We start from the raw sequence: 17,866 nt of genomic DNA on the forward strand, positions 1-17,866 counted from the left end.
ACATCATCAAGAGTAACAGGTACCAGGGAAAGGAAAGCCTGTTTCCAGCTGTACTATGGAGACTGTGTTAGCCCAAATACAAGTGGGCCTCCAAGACTGGGACACACTAAGAAGTGCCCCATCATTTGAGTCCACTCAGGCCACAGCCATGCCTTGGCCATTGTCTTCAGGGTCTTGCAAGGAGGAAGTTGATATAAAAATGCAAAAAAGGGGCCAGGTCAAGGTGGTCCAGGATACAATTTATTGTGTTGGTTATTGCTGGAGTTTCTTCCTACTTCCCTCCTTTCCTCTTGCCTTCTTTCAACCTTACCTTTCCTCTTGTCTCCCACTCTTCTTCCTCATGTTATTCAAAGCTGCAGAGAACCAAAAAAAGAAAGAAAGAAAAAAAGCATGTTTGTGAAGGCAAAGAAGCAGATGGGCTGGCACGTGGGAATAGGACTGCTTCTTTGTCTCGCCCACAGAGCGGGGGCGCTTTTCTTGTGTTTCTGTGCCTGGTGTGTGGGTACAATTTGCTGAACTCCAAGCATATAACATGCTGCCTCTCTTCCCTTCCTCCCCCTAGATAGCCCTGGAGTGCCCTATTTAGAGGATTCATAGGTGGACAGAAGCTCTTGACTTGACTTCTGGGCTTGCCTTTTCTGGCTTGATATAGGAGGGTGAGCTTGGGAAGACTCCAGTAACTCATGTAAACTGCTAAGGAAGCTCAATCTATCATCTAGAAAATAAGACTGCCACTGACTTGCAAGAAAGAGGCCACTTGTTCCAGAATTTATGATCAGGTGATGGCCACTAGTAGTTCAAATTTTGATGTCAAAAGTCAAATTTCCATTGTCTCTGAACTTACCATACACTCAAGTCATGCGGATCAGTAAAGGCTGACACCTACATTTCTAGCTAACTCCTTTGAGACTCCTTACCACCTCCTCTTCCTCATCAAGTATTCCCCTTAAATGCTATTCCACAGGCTCCACTATAGGCCCTTTCCTCTTCCTTCTCTTTTTTCAAGGGGGCGGGGCGGGAGACATACTGTATTGAATTCAGCAATCTCTAACACTGAGCTACATCCTGAACCTTTTTATTTTTTTAATTTGAGACAAGATTTCACTAAGTTGCTGAGACTGGCTTCAAACTTAGTGATTCTCCTGCCATGGCCTCTCTTGAGTCACTGGAATTACAGGCACACACCACTGCACCTGGCTTCCTTCTCTTTCTTCAAACACACTCCCTGGACTACCTTATCCATTCCTCTAACTCCCACCTATGCTGAGGCTCTGTGCCAATCATTATATAGCTCTCATCTCCCTTATAACCCTTGCATTCAACTGCTGACTGGACACTTTTTGAATATCTGGGGCATTTCAAACTTAACAAAATCGAACTCAACACCTCAAACATTGTTTCTCCTCCAGGACTCTTGGGGTCATCAATTACCTAGTCATAAAACTTGAACCTCATCTTTGACTCTTTCCTCAATCCCCTCATCATGACCATTGGAATCCTCCCAGATAAATGCACTAAATATTTTTAAACTCTGTCTACTTTTCCATGTTCCCATTCCTCCAATTTGCTTTTGTTACAAGAAACTATAATTGCTCTGGTATAATAATAATTATACCCCACTACAATTGCTTATTTACTTTGTACTCTCTGGTGCATCCAAAAGTTTTGTTGACTATTCTAGGTAACAAGTACTTCCCGGGTCTAGGAAAGATAATGGTCTTGGAGTCACCAACTACCTAGGTACCTGAGCCACTATAGAAGTTTCTGTGGAAATTGGTCCATGTTATATATAAATTTTGAACAATTTGTTGAGAATCCACATATCATACAATTTAACCAATTAAAGCATACAATTAATTACTTTTAGTATATTCAGAGTTGTGTAACCATTACCACAATTTTAAAATATTTTCATTAACCCCCCCAAAAAAAAACAAAAACAAAAACCACTCTGCCATTTAGCTATTATCTATAAGGTCCCCACATTCTCCCCCTCTCCCTTTTAGGGTGCTAAAAGTAGAACTAGTCCTAGGTGAGCACTAATCTACTTTGTGTCTCTATATATTTGCCTATTTTGAAGATACACACACACACACACACATTTTTTGTGTATGTAGTAGTACTGGTGATTGAATCCAGGGTCTTGCACATAATAAGCAAGTGCTCTATCACTGAGCTACATCCCTAACCCTCTGGATATTTCTTATAAATGAAATCAGGTTAGGTCTTTCCAGCTTGAGTTCACCAGAAAACTTCCATGAAGTTCCAATTCAGCAAGTCTGGCATAGGTCCAGAAAAACCTCTGTTTGACCAAACTGCATCTCCCTTTATCATACTTAGCACTCAAGGCCAGATACACATCAGGTGATCAAGAAATGTCTTTTGCTGATTACCTAAAATCTGTCGAAGGGCTGGAGATGTGACTCAGTGGCAGAGTGCTTGCTTGGCATGCGTGAGGCCTTGGATTCAATCCCCAGTACCACTACCACCAAAAAAAAAAGAAAGAAAGAAAAAAAGAGTCTTTAATAAATCTGTCTAATTCTGGGCTCCTCATACCTAACTTCTCAATTGATGTCCTAGACTTATCTCAAAAGCAACTCCAAAACATTTTGAGCAGGAAAGTACCATATGTTCAAAGTGGAAGAAGCCTATAAACTCAAAACCCTTCCCCTATGGATACCATCTCCCTCTCATATTTCCTAGCCTATAGCATAAACCTGGGTACTGGGCTGAAGATATGACTCAGCACCCCCTGTTTCAATCTCCAGTGCCAACAAAATAAAACAAAACTGAACTTCAACTGTTAGCTTCCTAAGGTATCTGAAATTTCTACCATTACAGCCCTTTCTGGTGTGGGGTGGAGGATATAGGAATTCACTGGATTAGACAAAGGAAAATGAAGGGAAGGGAGGGGGTATGGGATTAAGAAAGACAGGAGAATGAATCAGACATAAGTTTCCTATGTTCATATAGGAATACACAACCAGTGAAACTCCACATCATGTACAACCACAACAATGGGATCCTAATTAGAATAAGTAATACTCCATGTATGTATGTCAAAATACACTCTATTGTCATGTATATCTAAAAAGAATTTAAAAAGAAAAAGGAAAAGGGAAAAAAAAAAGCCCTTCCTCTGGGTTGAAGCATTACTGTCCAACCAAGTTTAGGGCAGAAATGCCCCCCTGCCCAACAAATCATGTAAAAATTAGAGAAGTTGGGGGGCTAAGTGGTGTCGCTCAGTGGTACAGCATGTGGTAGCATGTACCAAGCCTGGGGTTCAATCCTCATTACCACTAGCAACAACAATTTGGAAAAGTGGGAGAAGTCAGAGAGCAGGGACACTCAGGGTCCACACAATAGGCCTCTCTTCCCCTTCTAAGGCAACCTCAGAACTGTAGTCTCCAGAGGATTACTATAAAAACAGAAAGATTGTGCTGGGTTTGGTGATACTGGCCTATAATCCCCGAGTTAGGAGGCTGAGATGGGAGGATCACTTGAGCCCAGGAGTTCAAGATTAGCCTGAGCAACATAGTGAGAACTCGCTTCCAAAAAAAAAAGTTATCTAATTGAGTGAGGAGTTCGTGTTGCCAATGGAAGAGGGTGCTAAAAGTAGAACTAAAAGTTCTCAGTACTTGGTCTGCTTTTGCCAAGAAGTTGCAGAAGGATATTAAAAAGTCATTTCATTTCTTGAATTTACAACAAAACTGCACCTGACTTACTAAATACAGCTGTAAGCATCACTTGAAAGGCAGACATGAGGGTTAGGGCTGTAGCTCAGTGGCAGAGTGCTTGCCTAGCATGTGTGAGGCACTGGGTTCGAACCTCAGTACCACATAAAATTAACAAATAAAGGCATTCTGTCTGTTTACAACACTACAAAAAAAAAAAAATAATAATTAAAAAAAAAAGAAGAAAGAAAGAAAAGGTAGACATGAGCCAGGCACACAGTAGCCCATGCCCATAATCCCAGCTACTTAGGTTGAGGTAGGAAGATCACCAAGTCTGAGGTCAGCCTCAGCAACTTAGTGAGATCCTGTTTGTCAAAGTAAAAAATACAAAGGGCAGGGAATGTAGCTAAGTGGTAGAGTGCTTCCCTAGCATATTTCAATAGTTTAATACCCAACACTAAAAGAAAAAAAAAAGCATGAACATGAAGATGTTTTGAAAAGTAAAATATGTACAGATGAGATGGATTTTTTTTTAGTCATAGATGAACAATATCTTTATTTTTATGTGGTGCTGAGGATCAAACACAGTACTCACATGTGCTAGGCAAGTGCTCTACAACTGAGCTACAACCCCAGCCCCAAGAGATGGATTATTGAAAGGTGCCTGGAAAATGCAGATATGAGTAAAAATGACAAGATTAATCTACTTCTTAAGTATGAGACAAAGTCTTTTAGACTTTTAGTCTTTTTGCTTTTTTAGTTGTAGATACAAAACACTGTTATTTTTTAAAATATTTATTTATTTATGTATTTTTAGTTTTAGGTGGACATATTATTTTGTTTTTATGTGGCACTGAGGATCGAACCCAGTGCCCCATGCATGCAAGGCAAGCACTCTATCACTGCGCCACAACCCCAGCCCCACAATACTGTTATTTATTTATTTATTTTTACGTGGTGCTGAGGATTGAACTCACTGCCTGACACACGCTAGGCAAGCACTGCGGGTTTCTGTTCTCGAGACTAAAAGGCTCAGGGGTCACTCCAGTTAAACTGGGCTAACTGGACTGCATGAAATAACCACACAAGAGACACAAATACCTTTTTCTTTGGGGTCGCTGTGACGGCTCCTCTGACCTTAAGGGTCCGCAGAAAGAGAGAGAGTGAGAACATGCACTGACCCCTTTTATTGAGGATAAGTTATTTAAATGAGGCAAGGGGTCAGGTTTCAGGGGGCTGAGTCTATCTTCATGATGTCCACTGCCAGCAGGTTGACTGACACCTGGGTAGCCACACCCAAGGGCACAGTAAGACAAGGGGACATATACAAGACACTTCCATGGAAGATTCTATCCTAAATAGGGCAAGGGGTTATATTACAAAGAAACAGGTGAGCGTAGCTTCACCCATGGGGCTGTAGCAAGACACACCCATGCACGAGACACCGACCCTTGCACCCAAGAAGGGTGCCACATTTCTGTGACTGAGAGCCTCAGCACCCAGCGGGGGAGTATAACTCAGTCACGTGTAAGGTTGGCCTCCCACAAAGCACTCTACCAAGGAGCTACAACCCCAGCCCTAAAGTCTTTTAGACTTTAACAGAGCAATCATTTGAGATGAGTGATCAAAAACAAATATGGAGGCTGGGGCTATAGCTCAGTGGTAGAGTGCCTGCCTCGCTCATGTGAGGCACTGGGTTTGATCCTCAGCACCACATATAAATAAATAAGTAAATAAATAAATAAACATATAGTGTCCATCTATAACTAAAAATGAAAAAAAAATACGGATTTTACGGGTCTGAACAAAGCAGACATCAATAAGGAAAAAAAAATCCCATAATCTGGAGATGATGTGGAAATCGTTAAAATGGTAAGAGAAAGATTGGTCTGGGCAATTAAAGTTGGTAGATGGGGAAAGCTTTCTGAACATTTTATGAGGTTTAGCATTGCTATTACCTCTAGCCCATGGTATGGGAGGACTTGCTGTCCTCACAACACTCTTATGTACTTTTATGCCCTTGATCATAACTTTTCACATTAAACACCTTGTCTCACCTATTAATACCTTTGTAATCTTTTAGATCCAGCTGAAATGAGATACTACCAGAAAATGATTTGCTCCTTTTTCTGAGTTCATTTTTTTCCTGTTTTAAGAATGATTGAATTAATTTTTTAAAATGTTTTTTAAATTTTTAAAAAAAATCATTGATAGACCTTTATTTATTTATTTATATGGGGTGCTGAGAATTGAACCCAGTGCCTCACACATGCCAGGCAAATGCGCTACCACTGAGCCACAGTCCCAGCCCTGAACTAATTTTTAAAAAAATCAGAATTATCTCTGAATCTCCAATACTAAAATGGGGCTATACACATAGCAGGTACTCAATAAATATTTGTTGAACTGAGGCTGGGAATGTAGCTTAGAAATAGTGCTCTTGTCTAGCAGGCATGAGGCCCTGTGTTCAATCTCCAATACCGCAAAAAGAAAATAAATATTTGCTGAACTGGACCACGTCTCACCCATTCTCAATAAGTACAAAGACAACTGAAGGATTAGGCCTTTAGGCTATATACAAAAGTGAAGATTCTTGCTTATTTTTATTAGAAAATCAACACATTTCCCCTTCATCTGTTGACTTAAAGAATTAAAAACAAGGGGCTGGGGATGTGGCTCAAGCGGTAGCGCGCTCGCCTGGCATGCGTGCGGCCTGGGTTCGATCCTCAGCACCACATACAGGCAAAGATGTTGTGTCCGCCGAAAACTAAAAAAAAATAAAATAAATATTAAAAATTCTCTCTCTCTTAAAAAAAAAAAAAAAAAAAAAGAATTAAAAACAAAACAATAACAACAACAAAACACCTAAATTATCACAATTACTACAAGCTACATGGGACATAAAAGGAGCCAAGGAAGATGTTGGAAATAGAATTTTTACAAGGATCAGCACAAAGTATGCCTTTTTCTAGCTCCAAGACCAAGGGAAAACCTAACAAGAAACTTAACTGAGTCTAATAATGAATCTAGAAAGATCAAATTTATTAGAAGGTGGACCTGGGAGTGAGGAAGTAAAAAATGACAAAATTAAGGAATAACAATAGTTTACATTCATCACATGATTACTGGTACCAAGAACTATGCCAGAAGATTTACTTGTATTTGCTCATTTATTCCTTACTATTATTTCAACTATAATTATCATTCATCTTATAGAGAAGTAATTTGTAGATGAGTTGTCACAAATTTACCTGAGATCACACAACTACTAAGAAGCCAAGAGAAGACCTGAATCCAAGAAAATATGACTCCCACATCCAGACAGTTAATTATATTGAGATGGTTATATGCTTATTTTGATAAATACTTTCTAGTAATTTGGCTTTCCACTCTCTCCTGTAGGGAAATCATATGCCTTTTACCAGCATAAGGACACTAGTTCATTTGTCAGTAAGGCATCACTCTGCTTATCCATCAAACTCCTATGTATCTGACCCCTGAGGGATCTGCTGTCAGGATAAAGACCACATTGGGTTTATGGTCCCACCTGTGAGGCTGAGAACCAGATCTTAAAATATATTAACTTTATCAAAGCCATGTGGTAAGTGGGACAGTCTTCTGCTGATAATGCCCTGAATACTCCTGTGGACTACAAACCTGAGACAGTCCAAGGGAAAAAGACTCCTTCCCTCACATTCTCAAAAAAATGAGGGAGTATTCTTATAATTTCCTATCTCCTTTGCATGATACCCTACAATACTCACCTCTTGGGATTTTGATTTAAAACTACCCTTTATAAACCATAAAATGTGCCCACAGTTCTCATGGGTGGGATAGTCTGGGTTAGCACTTCAGGGAAGAAACGTGTTCTTATTTTTATTATCCCAACTGTCTTATAGGCTCTTATCATAATACTATCACCTCTCTCAGCTTGCTCTGCCCAGCCTGAAATATTCTATCATGTTGGATTGGCTTTCTGTTCCTTGATCTTAGGAACACAAAGTAGGGCACATCAGGATTTCCTATAGGGAAAAGAAAACATACACTTATGGTTCTTCCTAGTAATTTCACCATTTTTTTAGCCCTTTCTCAGAGAAGCACAAGCCACTTAGACTTTATTCCTGGCTTTTAACTGATGCCTCAGAGGTCATACAGTTGTAAATAGTTAATATAACACAAGGTTACAAACATAGTTGAGTTTTTTTCTCTCCAAAATATATTACCTTATCTTTGCCCACAAAGCCTTGTAGCTTACCATTAAGATGATTTGAAGTGCTGGGTGCGGTGGCACACACCTGTAATCCCAGTGGCTTGAGAGGCTGAGGTAGGAGGATTGGAAGTTCAAAGCCAGCCTCAGCAAAAAAAAAAAAAAAAAAAAAAAAAAAAGGCAAAACGCTAAGCAGCTCAATGAGACCTGTCTCAAAATAAAAAATACAAAATAGGGGGCTGGGGATGTGGCTCAAGCGGTAGTGCGCTTGCCTGGCATGTGTGCGGCCCAGGTTCGATCCTCAGCACCACATACAAAGATGTTGTGTCCGCCAATAACTAAAAAATAAATATTAAAAAAAAATACAAAATAGGGCTGGGCTGGGGATGTGGCTCAGTGGTTGAATGCCTGAGTTCAATCACTGGTACCCTGCCCTCCCAAAAAAAGCAAAGTGTTAAAGAAAGGTACTAAAAGAAAAAAAAAGCTAAGGATTCATTTATTTTTGTGATGTTAGGGATCAAACCCAGGGCTTCATGCATGCTAGGTAAGTACTCTAATACTGAGCCATATCCCCAGACCAAAGCTAATGTTTTAATTTTTGGTACCAGGGATTGAACTCAGGGGCACTTAAGCACCCAGCCACACCCCTAGCCCTTTTTATTTTGAGATAGGGTCTCACTAAGTTGCAGAGGCTGGCCTCAAACTTGTGACCTTCCTGCCTCAGCCTCCCAAGTCATTGGGATTTTAAATACAAGTCAGCATTATTACTGTGTCTAGTACCTAAGTTTCAAGTCTACTTCTTGACACTAGTCTCTTTAGCAGAGAATATAAGATGTAAATATTCCAATATTCCAGAGATATCTGTCTAGTAATTTTCCTCTATAAATTGGCCTTTTTTTTAAAGTTTGCATCCTAATGTGTACATAATAGATAGATAGGAAAATTTGGTTTATAGCAAAGAGAAGTCAAGTACATTTTTAAAAATACTTCACACAGCCAGGCATGGTGGCGCACATCTGTAACCCCAGCAGCTGGGGAGGCTGAGGCAGTAGGACCACAAGTTCAAAGCCAGCCTCAGCAACAGTGAGACGCTAAGCAATTCAGTGAGACCCTGTCTCTTAATAAAATACAAAATAGGGCTGATGGGGCTAGGGATGTGGCTCAAGCGGTAGCGCGCTTGCCTGGCATGCGTGCAGCCCGGGTTCGATCCTCAGCACCACATACAAACAAAGATGTTGTGTCTACTGAAAACTAAAAAAAATAAATATTAAAAAAAAAAATAGGGCTGAGGATGTGGCTCAGTGGTTGAGTGCCTCTGAGTTCAATCCCTGGCACCCCCCTCCCCCAAATACTTCACACATTTCTAGAATAGTATCTAATCTAAAGCAAGCAATTGGGATTAGAGGTAAAAAAAAAACATAGGTACTGGTGTTGAGAAACCAATTTCTTCATGTCTGCACCCAAGCAGCTGATTGTTGCTAGAGAAAAAAAAAACATACACCGGGGACTAGCGATGTAGCTCAGTGGTAGAGTATTTGCTTAACATGCTCACAGCCCTGTGATGTTTCAATCCCCCGCATCACTTAAAAACAAAACCATGCACCAGATCATCTGTTTTAACTTTTTTAGATTTTTTAAAATTGCAGATGGACACAATACCTTTAATTAATTTATTTATTTTTATGTGGTGCTGAGGTTCGAACCCAGTGCCTCACGCATGCTAGGCAAGCACTCTGCCACTGAGCTACAACCTCAGCCCTGTTTTAACTTTTTAAACTCACAATCACAAAACTTAAATTGGTACCCAATACCACTAAGAAAGTCCTATCAAAGACTTGCTTTACATTTCCCCTGCATTTGCAACCGTCTTTACTTTGGTTACCCTTATTATCAGTGGAAACAACCCTGTTCCTATCCAAGGCCAATTCTCCCTGTTCCTTAAAATCCTCCAATAGATTTCAGTCTTCTGTAGGTCAAGCACAGATCTCTCCTGTATCACTCGACCTTCTTGTCCACTGTAGCACTTCCAATAATGAATAAACTTGCTCAAGAACCCTCCCATCTCTTCTTTTTTTGGTACTGGGGATTGAATCCAGGGACACTTTACCACTGAGCTACATCCATCTGTAGCCCTTATTTTTTATTTTGAGGCAGGGTCTCACTAAGTTGTTTAAGGCCTTGCAAAATTGCTGAGACTGGCCTAGAACATATTGTCACCTCCCCTACCCACACACACTTTTCATACTGGGGATTAAACCCAGGGGTGCTTAACCACTGAGCAACATCCTCATCCTTTTTTTGTATTTTATTTAGAGACAAGGTCTCAATAAGTTGCTTAGGGCCTTGCTAAATTGCTGAGGCTTGCTTTGAACTTTCGATTCTGCCTCAGACTCCAAAGCTGCTGGGATTACATGCACTACCACACCCAGCTTGGCCTAGAACTTAAGCTCTTCATACCAAGTCACTGAGAGTACAGGTGTGTACCCCTCCCAACCAGCCCCTACCATCTTTTAAAACATTTCCTGTGGGCTGGAGGTGGAGCTCAGTGGTAGAGCACTAGTCTAAGCATGTGCAAGGCCCTGGGTTGGATCCCCAGCACCCACCCACAAACAAACAAGCCCAAACAAACAAAACCCTTTCCCTTGACCTCATATGTTCCTTCAGTGATCCCTAAATTTTTCTGCTTGCTTCACAGAAAATGTCTCTCAAGTTGCCTACAGGTGATGTCTCTTAATCCTTCACTTTCCTATTCAATCATCAACCCATACTAGTCAGTTGATATCCTCAATTGACCCACTGTGACTCAGCCCAAGGTACCAATGATTCTCCAGCGACCATCAAGGTAACCAATTTAATAGCCATGCCTCTGGCCCAAGTTAACCAGAACTCTCAGCAGCACTGGACAGATGCTGCTGCTTCTGCTATGTGAAACCATTTCTGCCCTTGGACTCCACAACTCAACACTCTAGATCTCCTGGTTGCTTCCTATCAACTTCTTTCTCCATTAGCCTCTCTCTAATGTAGGAGTGCCCCAGAACTTGGTCTTTGAACTTCTCTCTTTTCTCCAAGTCATGGGTCCAAGCCCACACTTGTGGTTGAATCAGTTCATGAAGTTTTAAAACATCTGATTTAGTTGCCAAGATCTAAAAATCTGGAAATTTTACAGTTTTTAAAATTCGGGTTTTGATTCCTTTAGGGGGAAAAACAGTATGTCAACTTGGGGCGAGTATTCTCACAACAGCAATCAGCTGGATGGAGCAGAAGCCACTTCCTTGACATTGGGTGCATTTGTTATCTGCGGATGTCTAAGGCAAGGGGATTTAGATATGAGTCACATTCCTGCAATACCAGAAGGCTCTCCTGCCAGAACCACCAAAACACCTTGCAATCCGCCTCGGTCAACTTCACTGGTCGCTGGTTGGGCAAGGAACCTCGTGGGGGGGGGGGGGTAAGGACTCCGCCCACACGGAAATTAATTGTTCTCAGGCAAAAATAAGCACATTAAAAAAAAACAGAAACAGAATTACATCGCACCAATACAGAAAGTCCTTTCTGCAAAAGACGACTGTTGGGGTCATGTAAAAGCGTTAAGTCTGGTCTTCCGCTGCCTCTCCGCTGCCTCTCCGGGCTGAGGACATCCACAGGAGGCCCGGTTTTAGGAGAGCCTGTTCTAGGAGGGAGAGAGCTTCAGAAGCCACTGAGCAAGAACAGCTTTTCTTGCCATTGCCCTGTGACGCTGGACTGTATCTAGCGCGCGAGGACCTGCCGGTCTGTACTCAGAGGCGGGCCTGTGTGGCGTTCGGAGGACGGATGGAGCCCGGCTGAGGCGGAGACTGGGCGGGGCCGGGCCAGGAGCCGCCTCAGCCCCACGATCCCGCCCCGCGCGAGCTTCCTCCAGGAATCCCCACTCCCCCAAACCTTTACGGATTTAATGGGCAGAAGATAGCTGCCGAACCAGGTCAAATAGATCAGGATCGAGGACCGCCCAGAGGCGGCGGCCTCCGCACAGGAAGCTCCACCCAACAGGAGCCGGGACTCCACGGCGCCGGCAGAACCCACGCGCGACCGAGCGAGGGCGCGGGAGGGCGCGAGCGGCGTGACTACGCGACTCGCGGCGCGTCCCGTGACGCCATCGCGCCCGCTTTTGAAAGTTGGCGCCCGGGGCCGCCTCCCATGCTGCCCTGCGCCAACCCCTCCCCTCACCTTTCCTCCCCCGCCCTCCACTCGCCGCCCGGCCGGCCCCCCCCACCCGTCCCTTCCCTTATCAGCACCGCGGCCCCGGCAGCGCCGACGCAGGCGCACTGCACCGCGCCGCCGCCATTTTGTGTCCGAGCCTGTGGAGCGATTAAACCGTGCGCGGAGCTGCTTCTTTGGCGGCAGCGGTGGCAGCGGTAGCCGGTGCGGGCGCGCGGAGCTGGCCGGGGACCCCGGGTGGCCGGAGCGGTGGAGCGGCGGCGGAGCGGGCGCCGCGGGGGGTGTGGCGCGGAGGTAAGGGGGCCCGGGGTGGAGGAGGTTTCGCGGGCCGCCTCTAGGTGTCACGATGGGGCCGCTCCGGTCGGCGCTGGCTGCAGCCCGGCGCCAGCGCCGCCGCCGGGGGGTGTTTGTCTCCCTCTACCGTCCCTGCTGCGGCGCGGCCGCCGCCATTGCCCGTCGCCGCCGCGGCCCGGCCCCCCCTCCACGCCCGCCTGCTAGGCCTTCCTCTTGGCGCACGCTAGGCCGCGGGCGGCGGCGGCGACAGAGGCCCGCGCGCCCGGAGACTCCATTTTCCTTCCTTTGTCTCTGCCCTCGAGGCCGGTTCTTGGCCCGATGATCGCCCGGCCACGGCCCGCCCTCTGTCCTCCGCCCCTCCCGCGGCGGGTGGCCTCAGCCGAGACTCGCTCTCAGCGCCCCGGCTTCCGCGCCCGGTTAACTCCAGGGTCTGGACTCTTTGCCACCGCGCGCGCAGCCGGATCCCGGTGCCGTATGGGTGTCTGGTCCCGGCCAATGCGTCTCGAATTACCCATCCTTCAGTTTGCCCGGTCCCGGAACCTACCGGCTGCCCTGCGTGCGTCTCCAGCCGCTCGGCTGCTCGGCAGTCGCTACCGGTCCGCGCGTCACCGCCGCTGGTCTCCGTCTCCGCCGAGTGGCGCAGGCGGCGCTGCTGCTGCTGCGAGCAGAGGGACCCCAGAGCTGCCGAGAGCTCCCTCTGCTAGGCTGGTTGAGCTGCCTGCGCCTCGACGCCGCCCGAGCGGGCGGGGGGACGCGCGCTCGCCGCCCCCGCCAGGCCCCGCTGCGCCCCCAAACTCGCGCTCTGGCTGTTCACCCGATAGGCCCGCCACGGGGGACTAAAAAGATGAAAGTTCCGCATCAAATAGTTTTTGTCCAGCCAGAGTTGTACTCTACCAAGCACCTTGGAGTGATAGCCTCACTTTGTGCGCTCAGAGATCTCAAAGGGACAGAAACTTAATTTCACTTTGATTTCAAGTGACATGACAAACTCCTGAATTCTGGAGTATGTGCTGTCTAATATCCCGATGCTAACTTACTGCACTATATAGTACCTGATGCTTTAGGGCTAGGCAAGGCAGTTTTGCCCCCTGAATTGTGCAATCTGATCTAAAGCGCCAGTAGGGCAGAATGAATTTATTCTTGACTCGACTGGTAATTTGCCCGTACGCTGAAATGTGAGGGTTGATGTTGTAATTGAATCCTAGGTCACTCGCTGCAGATGGTTTATAAATATCTATGCCTAATGTAACTACTCTTCAGTAGTTGACTTCCTGTATCCCTGAGTTAAGAACCAGTAAAAATAAGTAAACAGTCACATATATAAAGTCCTCATTTTTTGAATTTCGATCAAATAGAAAAGTTGAAATACCTATCCACATTTTCCCATAGGGGAAAAGAAGTTAAACAGGTCAAATATTTAAATTGACCCTGTCCTTAAGTCTTGCATCATTAAAAAGCTTCCGCTGTTGAATTGCTGGAGTTTTTTTTTTTTTTTTTTTCTCTTTCCTTTCCTTCCCTGCTGCTGCTCACGTATTCTAGTACCTTAATACAGTACCCTGTAGCAGCTGATGTATCAACTCGGGTTCCTTAGGAGAGAAGAAAGTCTGGATTGAAGTTTCTAAAGGAAGAAAAGCTAGGTTAAATTTATGTGGACGACAAAACACCCTGGTGCTATGTAAATTTGTTGTGTCCACTGTATGTAATCTCAATCTATAGGTCCTTGAAGCAGTCTTGGTCCATATGCAACTCTTTCAACATCCCTTTTTTGAACTCTACAAGATGTTTTCAGTCCCCCTCTTCTCCAATAGAATTATACTAAGTAACTAGGTATAGTAATGTTGATGGAGTGTCAAGCTTGGGAATAGAACCACCTTTAATTATTTAATACTTCATTTGAGTAATTTATTGCATTCTTTTGTGTTTTCAGTGTTCTTTTTGAAATTGTGGATGACAAGTGGCATATTTTATTTTTTAAAATAAGCTCCACAGAAGTTTAAAATTCAGCAGGTTTATAATCGAGCTAGGAGTACATTTTGCTTTCCCAGATTATCATTGTGCTCCACTGATCATATTTTGCTTTTTGAATTGGTTTTTTCATATGTGGTCATTACCTTCTTGGTCTTATATCATTTATGCTGTCTTAGTGGTATAGACCTTGTCTATATACTTGCTCGCCTTTGAGATTCTTGTATGCCAGGGAACATACTTGGTTTTTATTGGGAAAACCAAATCTGTAGAAAAAATAAATTGAGGATGAATTCATATGTCAAATAACCCAAAGGACCTCAGTAGTATGAGGAAAATTATAAGAATGTTTGCCTACATAAGGAGATACTGCTTATTTAAAGAGTAATTGTAAAAGTTATTCTTAAGGATCTATTCAGTCTACATAGGAACATATAAGAGATGTGACTATTATCTTTAGGGTGTAAATTCTAAGGGATTTACCATTCTGATTTAAAGGCCATTCAGAAATGAGGGCAACCACCTGGGACTTATGAGTGGCTTGGGGAATTTCTTGGCAGAGACCACCTGTGGCTAACTGAGGCCTTGGGAGAAGTCCTGTGGCAGAGTCTTGCACAGTGGTGCTTGCTGGCAGAGAGTCACCTCTAGAGACATTTTGTTTATTTGTTTGTTTGTTTCAGAGATGCTGCTGGCATCACAGCCACTCCACCTCATGTACTATATAGTTTTCATCTCATTTTTTAAAATTGGAAGCTTACCATGGCCATCTACCTACCTTATTTACCTGTCTTGGTTCCAGATGACTTCAACCCTTTTGCCAAATATTAGATTCTTTTTCAGACAACTAAGATTTCTTATAATTTAAGACTTTTTGAAAAGGGACATATAAGTTTCGAAGGAAAAGTAATGGTAAATAATGTGTAACTTTGATGACCATGATTCTCAGTTGGATATGTAGATTTGTCTCATCACATTTAAACACATTTAAACTTTCTAGTAGTATTTACTATATTTCCTGTTAGTATCCTTGTGCATTTTCTCAGTGATTTAGTGTGTGAGTGCCAAAGTGTTGCATTGCAAATTGGTTACTGACATATATCCCAAGGGCAATATATTATCCCATACTTAATCTTCATTTTAGATCACTCTTAGGATTTTTAGGGGTATAAAATTCCATTCCCTTTGAAGCATGTTGGTGATGATAGGAACTCCAGGCCAATGCATATGCCTTTAATCTCAGCTAATTGGTAGGCTGAGGGAGGAAGACCAGAAATTTGAGGCCAGCCTGGGCAATTTAGCAAGATCCTGTCCCAAAATAAAAATTTTAAAATGGGCTGGCCAGAGATGTGGCTCAATGATAGTGCACTTGCCTAGCATGTGTGAGACCCTGAGTTCAATGCCCAGTAACCCTCCCCAAATATATATACACACTACAGTACAAAAGTGTTTATTGAACTAAATATACTAATTCTCTGTGTTATAAGTTGCCTCTCAACAGAGACTTCTTAGCTTGGTCAAAGAAAGTATAATGTCAGCTTTGATTTGTGGGCTAATTCATTATGAGAAGGATTTCCTCTTATTTATATCTCATATTCCAAATCATTTAGAAGCTCTTAATTCAAATTTAGTTCTTACATTTATTTCACTTGGGTTCCTTCCTTCCTTCCTTCCTTCCTTCCTTCCTTCCTTCCTTCCTTCCTTCCTTCTTAGGGTAAGTTCCACTCTATCATTACTTGAAGCTTAAAATTCATATTGTAACTTAGTGGAAGAAAATGTCAGCTAACAAAGTATTCCATTGTTTAACTACAAAAGTATTTCATTGCTATTCTAGGATTTTCCGAGGTCAGTGAAAGCTCTTCTCCCTATAGTATCTTACCAAACTGAAAATTAGTTGTGCAGTGTAAACTAACTTAATCAGTAAGATCACTATTTACTGAAGATAAGGAAATAAATTGTTAAAGGACTATTATTGTGGCTGTAAGAATTAATTTTGGGAATGGATATAGCTCAGTAGTCAAGTGTTTTGCTTAATGTTCATGAGGCCCTGGGCTCAATTCCTAGCATTAAAAAATATTTAAAAATGTTTTTGGTGGTTTGAATACTTGTGCCATTGATTGTAATGTATATTCTATATTCTTTCTTTCTTGCTTTTTTTGGCCAGGAGGTACTGGGATTGAACCCAGTGGCATTCTGCTTCCAAGCTGTGCCCCCAGCCCTTTTTATTTTTTAAAACAGGGCCTTGCTAAGTTGCCAAGGCTGGCCTCAAACTTGTATCTTCCTGCCTCAATCTCCTAAGTCACTGGGATGACAAATGTGTGCTTCTGTGTCTGCCCTTGAGAGTACTATTTAGACAATTACAAATCTTTAGTCTTTTATATATCCACAAATGTTTTTGTTTTTTTTTTTTAAATATTTTATTTACATTTTAGTTTTCGGCAGACACAACATCTTTGTATGTGGTGCTGAGGATCGAACCCGGGCTGCTCGCATGCCAGGCGAGCGCGCTACCGCTTGAGCCACATCCCCAGCCCCCACAAATGTTTTTTAAAAAGTGAATATTTTGTAATTGACCTGATGGACATTTGTGGAATGGTTCATTTAGTGGCATTACATATTAAGAATTTATTGTTTTTTCCCCCATTTTAATCAGTCTTTGATTTGCCTTAATTTTTCATGCTATATGTGTATTTGTATGAATTCAGTGTTTCATAAAATGATTTATTCTTTTTTAGAATGATCACGGACCTGGAGCCAAAGAACAAGATGCACTAGTGGACAGAGTGCTGACCAAGGGCTTGAGAGCTGGGTTCTGTTTTCCCTCCTCAAACTGACTTTGCAGCCACGGAGAGGTACATTTCTTGCTCTTAAGAATGGGAATAATGTAATCCTTTGGGGGCTGGAGAATTTGCTGGGTGAATCATGGGAATAGGAGAGGCAGGACATTGGATAGTTGACAGAAGTCAGAGTCCTGGGTTTGCGTTGCCACATAGTAATTAGGTGACGCTCATCAAGTTACTTAATCTGTCTGCTCCTACAGGTCTCTCTCCTTTTTTTTTGGTACCTAGAATTGAACCCCAGGCACTTTACCACTAAGTCACATTCCCAGCCTTTTTTTTTTTTTTTTTTTTTTGAGACAGGGTCTTGCTAGCTTGATGAGGTTGGCTTTGAATTTATAATCCTCCTCCCTCATCCTCCTGAATTGCTGGGATCATAGATATGTGCCAATGTGTTCAGCTACCATCCTCATTTGGAATAGAATAACAGCATCATCAATCTCAACAAGCTATTCTTGGGTGTAATAAGAATGTATGTAAAGGATAAATTACCATCCTGAGCATATACATAGGAAATCAGGGCTGTTTGTCAGTAGAAACTCTTAGAGTATATATTTTGACTATTGGCAAATGACCCAAAATGTCCATGGCCTGTGGCAGTTTGTAATTTTGATGAAGAACAGATGGAATACTGTTGTTGGGGAAGCTGGTATCCTTGATAAAAAATGTGTTAATTAATTTGAGTTAGCCTAACTGAT

The 17,866-nt window shown here is 42.9% G+C and overlaps 1 protein-coding gene across 2 annotated transcripts in view; it reads left to right on the plus strand.

Moving 5' to 3' along the window:
• The first annotated feature begins 12,188 nt into the window (after positions 1-12,188).
• Positions 12,189-17,866, plus strand: part of Ctcf (CCCTC-binding factor) — a 49,192-nt gene continuing 43,514 nt past the window's right edge. For both annotated transcript variants that reach the window (XM_076839144.2, XM_076839145.2), the window contains exons 1-2: positions 12,189-12,369; positions 17,067-17,183. The gene's annotated coding sequence lies outside the window, so the exon portion shown is untranslated. The remainder of the gene's footprint in view (positions 12,370-17,066; positions 17,184-17,866) is intronic.

This window comes from Callospermophilus lateralis, chromosome 18 (assembly GCF_048772815.1).
Source record: "Callospermophilus lateralis isolate mCalLat2 chromosome 18, mCalLat2.hap1, whole genome shotgun sequence".
Classification (NCBI taxonomy): Eukaryota; Metazoa; Chordata; class Mammalia; order Rodentia; family Sciuridae; genus Callospermophilus; species Callospermophilus lateralis.